Genomic DNA, 12,167 nt, shown 5'->3' on the forward strand with positions numbered 1-12,167 from the left:
TGAAGACCCAACCTATGTTTAGGGTTAGGTCCTAGTGGTATGGCAAGCCTTAGATCCTGGCTCTGGGCCTAGCTACCCATGCAGCTGTATTGAAAATGGGGCTCAAGCTAAGGGTCACAATGGGTGTTTGTGTCCTGGGTGGCCTGTAAAATTGGGTGTGGCCTCAGCAGCAATGCAGCTTTCTTCCAACTCTGAGGGTTATGCAGAGCTGCAGAAAGCAAGAATACCTTCTGTGGGGCAGCAGAAGTTGTTTTGTTTCTCAGCGTTCCCCCATGTAGTGGGATTTGAAAGGAGGGCTCTGGGTATGGATACCTGCTAACCCTCCCTAGGTTTAGCATAAGGGCCTAGGGGCATGGCAGGTCCGATCTCCTGGCTCTGGGGTCAGATGTCTTTGTGGCTGCTTGGAGGACAGGAATCAGGTGTGTCACACTGCAAAGTAGTATCCAGGGTGACATATGCATGTGGGTGGCATTGGGGCGGTGCATATTTCCCCTAATCTATACATCATGTGGATCTTGATAAATGTATAATCATTTAGGTCTGAGATCCATTTTGAGTTAATTTTCATGAAGGGTATATGGTCTCTGTCTTTTTTTTCCATGTGAATATCTAGTTGCAGCATTATTGGTTGAAAAGACCTTCATTGATCTAGTGTACTGACTTTCTCCTTTGTCAAATTCAGTTGACGTACTTCTGTGGGTCTATCTATGGGCTCTCTACCCATTCTATTACTCTGTCTATTCTTTTACACATAATGACACTATCTTGATTACATAGTTTTATAGTAAGTCTTGAAAAAGAGTTTGACCTGTGGTCTAACTTTGTTCTTCTTCTTCATTATTATGTTGGCTGTTCTTGAACTTCAGCCCTTTCAAGTAAATTTAGAATCATTTTGCTGATATCCATAAATTAATTTGATGAGATTTTGATAGGGATTTAATCTATAGACCAATTTTGAGGAATTGACATCTTGACCATATTGAATCTTTTTATCCATGAATATGGAGTCTCTCTCAATTTCCTTTGTTTAGTGATACTTTCCATCAGTGTTTTGAATTGTTATTATATAGATAAAAAGCGTATTTTTCAAAATATATCTTTTTCCCTTTCTCCTGTGGGCCCAGCTGTCTTAGTCAAGGGCTGTTCTGGAACAGCAACCTGACCAGGGACTTCCAGGACTGGGTACCATTGCCAGGACTTTTCATTAACCAGGACATATACCTCCCTGGCACTTTGGGTACTCCAGGATCCCTTTGAGGGTACTGCCAGGACCCCTCTTCCAGTTCTAGAAACTACTAGAAAAAAAGTCTGTCTTCAGAGTTCCCTACTGGTGTTATAGGGCAGTCCTTCCCCCCCCCCAGAAACCCCCTCTTTCAGTCCCAGGACCCCTCTCTCCTGTACCTTCTCCTCTCTGCTTTCAGGGGGTTTATCAGTCCCTTTAGAGAAGGCCACTCATTTTGGAAATAGAATCTCATCCTTGTGGCTGAGAAAAGTCCAGCCACCTTGAGTAGCAAACTTAACCTCTTGTAGCTTCAAGGCTGGTACCAGGTCTCCCAGCTGATACTCAACCAGCACTAAAAATGTGTGGAGATTCTCAAGGATCCTGTGATTTTATGGTGTATAAAATTGTATTTTATATTGAAATTTTCCACAACTTTGAGAGACTAATATATCATCAACAACTATCTGCTGATCATAGGTAATAAATTTATTATCTTGCAAAAAAACAGTATATTATGGAAATAACAACTATAACAAAACTCAAGGAAGCAGAAGATTCATCTATGACCTCCAGCTTCCTAAATGTGGACGGGTTCTCCACAAATTACAAAAACACCCTTATTTAATCTTTCCAGATGTAAAAAAAAATATATATATATATCATATTTTGTTAACTTCACACTTCATACGTACTCTGTATTTTCCAGGTACTGGGTATTCAACAGCAAATTAAAAAATCAGATCCTAGCTCTTTCCATTTTGAAGCTTTGAATTTGTGGCCCACACCTAAGAGGAAGGCAGTTCTTCTGGTTATCATTCATCTGCCTCCTCTTCATTCAGTTCTTCATAAAATATATCTCTTTAGGCCCCCTGTGATCATCCTGCTGAATGGCACACTACTGTATCCCCATCATTTTCTATCACAAAACTGGCTGGTTTGCTTAATTAGTTTTTGAAATTAATTTATTCATTTTTTTAATTTTTCATGCTTTTCTACTACAGGATAATGAAATCCCATAGAGTAGACTATTGAAGTACCTCCAGCAAAGTGACCAATACCTTCTACATAGATTTGTCAATATCCATTCCTCTGTTGATCGACATCTAAGCTCCTTCCATTGTCTATTGTGGACATTGCTTCTATATGCATTCAGGTGCATGTGCCCCTTCAAATCACTATGTGTGTATCTTATCAGTAGTAGAATTCCTGTGTCGTAGAGTAGCTCTATTTTCAACTTTTTGAGGAACTTCATACTGTTTCCCAGAGTGGCTTCACCAGCTTGCATTCCCACCAATAGTGTAGGAGGGTTCGCCTTTCTCCACATCCTCGCAAATGCCTGTTTTTCCCTGACTGGTTAATTTTAGCCAATCTGACTGGTGTGCTGTGGTATCTCACTGTGGATTTGATTTGGATTTCCCTGATGCTGAATGATGATGAGCACTTTTCCATGTGTCTGTTAGACATTTGTATGTCTGCTTTGCAGATATGTCTGCTCATGTCTTCTGCTCATTTCTTGCTTGTATTATCTGTTCTTTTAGGTGTTGAATTTTATAAGCTCTTTATAGATTTTGGACACTAGGCCTGTATCTGATATGTCACTTGCAAATATCTTCTCCGATTCTGTCAGTTGTCTTTTGGTTTTCTTGAATGTTTCCTTTGCTGTCTGAAAGCCTTTTATACTGATGATGTCCCAATAGCTCATTTCTGCCCTTGCCTTTGGAAATGTGTCTAGCAAAAAGTTGCTAGGGCCAAAGTCAAAGAGGTTGCTGCCTATGTTCTCCTGAAGGATTTTGATGGATTCGTTTCCCGCATTGAGGTATTTCATCCATTTTGAATCTACTTTTGTTAATGGTGTAAGGAAATGGTCCCATTTCATGTGGCTGTCCAATTTTCCCAACACCATTTGTTGAAGAAACTTTTTTTCCAGTGAATACTCTTTCCTGATTTGTCAAAGATTAGTTTACCATAGAACTGAGGGTCCATTTTGAGCTCTTTATTCTGTTCCATTGGCTTTTGTGCCACTACCATACTGTCTTGAAGATTACAGCCTTGTAATAGAGCTTGAAGTCCAGAATCGTGATGCCACCAGCTTTGGTTTTCTTTTCCAACATTCTTTTCCCTATCTGGAGCCTTTTCTGGTTCCATACAAATTTTAGGATCATTTATTCCAGTTTTGTGATAACAGTTGATGGTATATTGATAGGGACTGCATTGATTGTGTATATTGCTCTAGGTGGCATAGACATTTTCACAATATATTTTCCTCCAATACATGAGCATGGAACATGTTTCCATTTCTTTGTGTCTTCCTCAATTTCTTTCATGAGTATTCTATAGTTTTCTGAATACAGATCCTTTGCCTCTTTGGTTAGGTTTATTCCTAGGTATCTTTTTTTTTTTTTTTAAATTTAGTTTTATTTTTTCAGCGTTCCAAGATTCATTGCTTATGCATGACACCCAGTGTCCCATGAAATACCTGCCCACCATGAGGCTCTCCCAAGCCCCTACCCCCTTCCCTCCAAAACCCTCAGTTTGTTTCCCAGAGTCCAGTCTCTCATGATTCGTCTCCCCCTCCCATTTCCCCCAACACCCTTCTCCTCTCCAACTCCCAATGTCCTCCGTGTTATTCCTTATTCTCCACAAGTGAGACCATATGATGATTGTTCATCACATATTATTATTATTAATTAGTAATTAATAATTGTTATGAGTTATTGTTTATATAATTGTTTATTATTATATGATTATTTTTTGACCAGATTATCTTTTTTTTTTTAATGCTGAGTTTGAGCAGTTCTTTACAGATCTTGGATATCAGGCCTTTCTCTTTAGTGTCCTTTATGAATATCTTCTCCCATTCTGTGGGTTGCCTCTTTGTTTTGTTGACTGTTTGGTGTGCAGTAAATTTTGATCTTGATGAAGTCCCAGAAGTTCATTTTTGCTTTGGTTTCCTTTGCATTTGGTGACATGTCTTTTTTTTTTAAGATTTTATTTATTTATTTGACATTCAGAGATCACAAGTAGGCAGAGAGGCAGGCTTTCCAAAGACATGGATGGAACTGGAGGGTATTATGCTAAGCAGAATGAGTCCTTCATTGAAAGACAATTATCACAGAATCTCACTGCCAAGGGGAATTTTAGAAAAAAGGCTGAAGGTCATACAGGAAGAGAGAAAAAAATGACACAAGATGATACCAGAGAGGAAGACAAACCATAAAAGACTCCTAATCTCTAGAAACAAACTGAGGGTTGCTGGAGTGAAAGGGCGGGAAGGACTGGTTGTGTGATGGATGTTGGGGAGGATATATATAGTGGTGAGCACTGTGTGTTGTGTAAGACTGATGAATCACATATCTGTACCCCTGAAACAAATAATACATGATATATTAATAATAAAAAAGAATAAATAGGGGGAGGAGTCAAGATGGCGGAGAAGTAGCAGGCTGAGACTACTTCGGGTAGCGGGAGATCAGCTAAATAGCTTATCTAAAGATTGCAAACACCTACAAATCCAACGGGAGATTGAAGAGAAGAAGAACAGCAATTCCAGAAACAGAAAATCAACCACTTTCTGCAAGGTAGGACTGGCGGAGAAGTGAATCCAAAGCGACGGGAAGATAGACCGTGGGGGGAGGGGCCGGCTCCCGGCGAGCGGCAGAGCAACGGAGCAAAATCAGGACTTTTAAAAGTCTGTTCCGCTGAGGGACATCGTCCAGAGGCTTAAGTGGGGTGAAGCCCAGGCGGGGTAAGCGCGGCCTCAGGTCCCGCAGGGTCGCAGAAGGATCGGGGGTGTCTCAGTGTCGCAGAGCTTACCGGTGTTGGAGCGGGGAGGCCAGCTGCAGAGACGGAGCCGGGGAGTGACTCTCAGCTCAGGGTTGCCTTGAACCGGTCGCAGGCTCGGTCAGCTCGGAGCGCGGCCGGAGGCCAGGGTGACGGGAGTCATTTGGCGCTGTTCTCTGAGGGCGCACTAAGGACTGGGGCCCCGGGCTCTCGGCTCCTCCGGGCCGGAGACCGGGAGGCCGCCATCTTTATTCCCGTCCTCCAGACTCTACGGAAAGCGCTCAGGGAACAAAAGCTCCCGAAAGCGAACCCGAGCGGATGACTCAGCGCGGCCCCGGGTAAGGGTGGTGCAACTCCGCCTGGGGCAAAGATGCTTGAGAATCACTACAACGGGCCCCTCCCCCAGAAGATCTACGGGAAACCCAGCCAGGACCAATTCACCTACCAAGGAGAACGGCGGAATTCCAGAGGAGAAGAAAGCAAAGCACGGAACTCATGGCTTTCTCCCCATGATTTTTTAGCCTTGCAGTTAATTTTTTTTTCTTTTTCAATTTTTTTTTCTTTTTCTCTTCTTCTGCTAAATTTTTTTTAACTTTTACCGTTTTCTTCTTTTTAACGTTTTTTAAATAGTTTATCTAATATATATATATTTTTTCCTCTTTTTATATTTTTTCTTTATCGGCTTTCTTTTTTTTAATAGTTTTTTTTTCTTTCTTTCTGAACCCCTTTTTATCCCCTTTCTCCGCCCTGACAATTCAGGATCTCTTCTGATTTGGCTAAAGCATATTTTCCTGGGGTTGTTGCCAACCTTTTAGTATTTTACTTGCTCCTTCATAAACTCTTATCTGGACAAAATGACAAGGCAGAAAAATTCACAACAAAAAAAAGAACAAGAGGCAATACCAAAGGCTAGGGACCTAATCAATACAGACATTGGTAATATGTCAGATATAGAGTTCAGAATGACGATTCTCAAGGTTCTAGCCGGGCTTGAAAAAGGCATGGAAAATATTAAAGCAACCCTCTCAGGAGATATAAAAGCCCTTTCTGGCGAAATAAAAGAACTAAAATCGAACCAACTTGAAATCAAAAAAGCTATTAATGAGGTGCAATCAAAAATGGAGGCTCTCACTGCTAGGATAAATGAGGCAGAAGAAAGAATTAGCGATATAGAAGACCAAATGACAGAGAATAAAGAAGCTGAGCAAAAGAGGGACAAACAGCTACTGGACCACGAGGGGAGAATTCGAGAGATAAGTGACACCATAAGATGAAACAACATTAGAATAATTGGGATTCCAGAAGAAGAGGAAACAGAGAGGGGAGCAGAAGGTATATTGGAGAGAATTATTGGAGAGAATTTCCCCAATATGGCAAAGGGAACAAGCATGAAAATTCAGGAGGTTCAGAGAACCCCCCTCAAAATCAATAAGAATAGGTCTACACCCCGTCATCTAATAGTAAAATTGACAAGTCTTAGTGACAAAGAAAAGATCCTGAAAGCAGCCGGGGAAAAGAAGTCTGTAATGTACAATGGTAAAAATATTAGATTGGCAGCAGACTTATCCACAGAGACCTGGCAGGCCAGAAAGAGCTGGCATGATATATTCAGAGTACTAAATGAGAAAAACATGCAGCCAAGAATACTATATCCAGCTAGGCTATCATTGAAAATAGGAGGAGAGATTAAAAGCTTCCAGGACAAACAAAAACTGAAAGAATTTGCAAATACCAAACCAGCTCTACAGGAAATATTGAAAGGGGTCCTCTAAGCAAAGAGAGACCCTCAAAGTAGTAGATCAGAAAGAAACAGAGACAATATACAATAACAGTCACCTTACAGGCAATACAATGGCACTAAATTCATATCTCTCAATACTTACCCTGAATGTTAATGGGCTAAATGCCCCAATCAAAAGACACAGGGTATCACAATGGATAAAAAAACAAAAACCATCTATATGTTGCCTACAAGAAACTCATCTTACACCCGAAGACACCCCCAGGTTTAAAGTGAGGGGGTGGAAAAGAATTTACCATGCTAATGGACATCAGAAGAAAGCAGGAGTGGCAATCCTTATATCAGACCAATTAGATTTTAAGCCAAAGATTATAATAAGAGATGAGGAAGGACACTATATCATACTCAAAGGAACTGTCCAACAAGAAGATCTAACAATTTTAAATATCTATGCCCCTAACATGGGAGCAGCCAACTATATAAAACAATTAATAAAAAAATCAAAGAAACACATCGACAAGAATACAATCATAGTAGGGGATTTTAACACTCCCCTCACTGAAATGGACAGATCATCCAAGCAAAAGATCAACAAGGAAATCAAGGCCTTAAATGACACACTGGACCAGATGGACATCACAGATATATTCAGACATTTCATCCCAAAGCAACAGAATACACATTCTTCTCTAGTGCACATGGAACATTCTCCAGAATAGATCACATTCTTGGTCCTAAATCAAGTCTCAACCGGTATCAAAAGATTGGGATCATTCCCTGCATATTTTCAGACCACAATGCTCTAAATCTAGAACTCAATAACAAGAGGAAATTTGGAAAGAACCCAAATACATGGAGACTAAACAGCATCCTTCTAAAGAATGAATGGGTCAACCAGGAAATCAAAGAAGAATTGAAAAAATTTATGGAAAGAAATGATAATGAAAACACAACAGTTCAGAATCTGTGGGACACAACAAAGGCAGTCCTGAGAGGAAAATATATAGCGGTACAAGCCTTTCTCAAGAAACAAGAAAGGTCTCAGGTACACAACCTAACCCTACACCTAAAGGAGCTGGAGAAAGAACAAGAAAGAAACCCTAAACCCAGCAGGAGAAGAGAAATCATAAAGATCAGAGCAGAAATCAATAAAATAGAAACTAAAAAAACAATAGAACAAATCAATGAAACGAGGAGCTGGTTCTTTGAAAGAATTAATAAGATTGATAAACCCCTGGCCAGACTTATCAAAAAGAAAAGAGAGAGGACCCAAATAAATAAAATCATGAATGAAAGAGGAGAGATCACAACGAACACCAAAGAAATACAGACAATTATAAGAACATACTATGAGCAACTCTACGCCAACAAATTTGACAATCTGGAAGAAATGGATGCATTCCTAGAGACATATAAACTACCACAACTGAACCAGGAAGAAATAGAAAGCCTGAACAGACCCATAACCAGTAAGGAGATCGAAACAGTCATCAAAAATCTCCAAACAAACAAAAGCCCAGGGCCAGACGGCTTCCCGGGGGAATTCTACCAAACATTTAAAGAAGAACTAATTCCTATTCTCCTGAAACTGTTCCAAAAAATAGCAATAGAAGGAAAACTTCCAAACTCATTTTATGAGGCCAGCATCACCTTGATCCAAAAACCAGACAAGGATCCCAACAAAAAAGAGAACTACAGACCAATATCCTTGATGAACACAGATGCAAAAATTCTCGCCAAAATACTAGCCAATAGGATTCAACAGTACGTTAAAACGATTATTCACCACGACCAAGTGGGATTTATTCCAGGGCTGCAAGGCGGGTTCAACATCCGCAAATCAATCAATGTGATACAACACATTAATAAAAGAAAGAACAAGAACCATATGATACTCTCCATAGATGCTGAAAAAGCATTTGACAAAGTACAGCATCCCTTCCTGATCAAAACTCTTCAAAGTGTAGGGATAGACGGCACATACCTCAATATTATCAAAGCCATCTATGAAAAACCCACTGCAAATATCATTCTCAATGGAGAAAAACTGAAAGCTTTTCCGCTAAGGTCAGGAACACGACAGGGATGTCCTTTATCACCACTGCTATTCAACATAGTACTAGAAGTCCTAGCCTCAGCAATCAGACAACAAAAGGAAATTAAAGGCATCCAAATCGGCAAAGAAAAAGTCAAACTATCACTCTTCGCAGATGATATGATACTCTATGTGGAAAACCCAAAAGACTCCACTCCAAAACTGCTAGAACTCGTACAGGAATTCAGTTAAGTGTCAGGATTTAAAATCAATGCACAGAAATCAGTTGCATTTCTCTACACCAACAACAAGACAGAAGAAAGAGAAATTAAGGAGTCCATCCCATTTACAATTGCACCCAAAACTATAAGATACCTAGGAATAATCCTAACCAAAGAGACTAAGAATCTATACTCAGAAAACTATAAAGTACTCATGAAAGAAATTGAGGAAGACACAAAGAAATGGAAAAATGTTCCATGCTCCTGGATTGGAAGAATAAATATTGTGAAAATGTCTATGCTACCTAAAGCAATCTACACATTTAATGCAATTCCTATCAAAGTACCATCCATTTTTTTTCAAAGAAATGGAACAAATAATCCTAAAATTTATATGGAACCAGAAAAGACCTCGAATAGCTAAAGAAATATTGAAAAAGAAAGCCAAAGTTGGTGTCATCACAATTCCGGACTTCAAGCTCTATTACAAAGCTGTCATCATCAAGCCAGCATGGTACTGGCACAAAAACAGACACATAGATCAATGGAACAGAATAGAGAGCCCAGAAATGGACCCTCAACTCTATGGTCAACTCATCTTCGACAAAGCAGGAAAGAATGTCCAATGGAACAAAGACAGCCTCTTCAATAAATGGTGTTGGGAAAATTGGACAGCCACATGCAGAAAAATGAAATTGGATCATTTCCTTACACCACACACGAAAACAGACTCAAAATGGATGAAGGATCTCAATGTGAGAAAGGAATCCATCAAAATCCTCGAGGAGAACACAGGCAGCAACCTCTTCGACGTCAGCCGCAGCAACATCTTCCTAGGAACATCACCAAAGGCAAGGGAAGCAAGGGCAAAAATGAACTTTTGGGAATTTATCAAGATCAAAAGCTTTTGCACAGCAAAGGAAACAGTGAACAAAACCAAAAGACAACTGACAGGATGGGAGAAGATATTTGCAAATGACATATCAGATAAAGGGCTAGTGTCCAAAAGCTATAAAGAACTTAGCAAACTCAACACCCAAAGAACAAATAATCCAATCAAGAAATGGGCAGAGGACATGAACAGACATTTCTGCAAAGAAGACATCCTGATGGCCAACAGACACATGAAAAAGTGCTCCATATCACTCGGCATCAGGGAAATACAAATCAAAACCACCATGAGATATCACCTCACACCAGTCAGAATGGCTAAAATTAACAAGTCAGGAAATGACAGATGCTGGCGAGGATGCGGAGAAAGGGGAACCCTCCTACACTGTTGGTGGGAATGCAAGCTGGTGCAACCACTCTGGAAAACAGCATGGAGGTTCCTGAAAATGTTGAAAATAGAACTACCCTATGACCCAGCAATTGCACTGCTGGGTATTTACCCTAAAGATACAAACATAGTGATCCGAAGGGGCACGTGCACCCGAATGTTTATAGCAGCAATGTCTACAATAGCCAAACTATGGAAAGAAACTAGATGTCCATCTACAGACGAATGGATAAAGAAGATGTGGTATATATACACAATGGAATACTATGCAGCCATCAAAAGAAATGAAATCTTGCCATTTGCGACGACGTGGATGGAACTAGAGGGTATCATGCTTAGCGAAATAAGTCAATCGGAGAAAGACAACTATCATATGATCTCCCTGATATGAGGGAGAGGAGATGCAACATGGGGGGTTGAGGGGGTAGGAGAAGAGTAAATGAAACAAGATGGGATTGGGAGGGAGACAAACCATAAGTGACTCTTAATCTCACAAAACAAACTGAGGGTTGATGGGGGGAGGGGGTTGGGAAAGGGGGTGGGGTTATCGATATCGGGGAGTGTATGTGCTATGGTGAGTGTTGTGAAGTGTGTAAACCTGGCGATTCGCAGACCTGTACCCCTGGGGATAAAAATATATGTTTATAAAGCTGTAAAAAAAAAAAAAAAAAGAAAGAAAGAAAGGATGAATACCCAAGTTTTGTAGCAACATGGACGGGACTGGAAGAGATTATGCTGAGTGAAATAAGTCAAGCAGAGAGAGTCAATTTTCATATGGTTTCACTTATTTGTGGAGCATAACAAATAGCATGGAGGACAAGGGGAGATGGAGAGGAGAAGGGAGTTGAGGGAAATTGGAAGGGGAGGTGAACCATGAGAGACTATGGACTCTGAAGACGATCTGAGAATTTTGAAGGGGTGGGGGGTGGGAGGTTGGGGGCACCAGGTGGAGGGTATTGTAGAGGGCACGGATTGCATGGAGCACTGGGTGTGGTGCAAAAATAATGAATACTGTTATGCTGAAAAAAATAAATTAAAAAAAAAAAGTAAAAAAAAGAAAGCATATAGGGGCACCTGGCTGGCTCAGTTCGTACAACATGAGACATTTTTCTTGGGGTTGTGAGTTCAAACCCCACATTGTGTGTAAAGCCTACTTAAAAAAAATAAAGAATGGCTTTGATAAGGTAGAAAAATTAGTAATTAAAAAAAGCATGTAGTGAGATCTTGTATTTTGTATTTTTTTGTTTTGTTTTCTAGTCCAATATAACAATCTATTTTTCTTTAGATTTTATGTAGGTATTTATGTATGTATGTATTTTAGAAATAGATATAGAGCATTTGTGAGTGGGGGGGCAGAGGGAGAGGGACAAGCAGACTCCAAGCTGAGGTCAGAGAATGATGTGGGACTCAGTCCCACAACTCTCAGTCATGAGCGGTGCCAAAATCAAGAGTCAGACCCTCAACCGGCTAAACCACCCAGGCACCCTGACAATCTTTGACTTGTGATTATAGTGTTTAGTTCACTCAGACTTAATGTAATTAGTGATAAATTTCAGTTTTCATCTGTGATTTTAGTATTTAATTTTTATGTCTCATCATTTTATTTCCCTATGATCATTCTTTAACTCCTCTTTCTTTTGCAAACAAGTATTTTTATAACACTTTAATTATTCTACTGTTTTTTACCAATATTATCAAGCTTTTCATAGTGGTTGCTTTAATTATAATATCCACCTTTAACATCACAATCTACCTCTGGTTAATAGTGATTTAATTCTGGTAAAATCACTTAACTTCAAATCATATCAGCTTCATTGATCCAATCTGCTTCATATTATATATTCAGAATGTATCAACTTTTTGCTATGATTGCAATATACAATTTTCTT

The sequence above is a fragment of the Lutra lutra genome, unplaced genomic scaffold, assembly GCF_902655055.1.
Source record: "Lutra lutra unplaced genomic scaffold, mLutLut1.2, whole genome shotgun sequence".
Classification (NCBI taxonomy): Eukaryota; Metazoa; Chordata; class Mammalia; order Carnivora; family Mustelidae; genus Lutra; species Lutra lutra.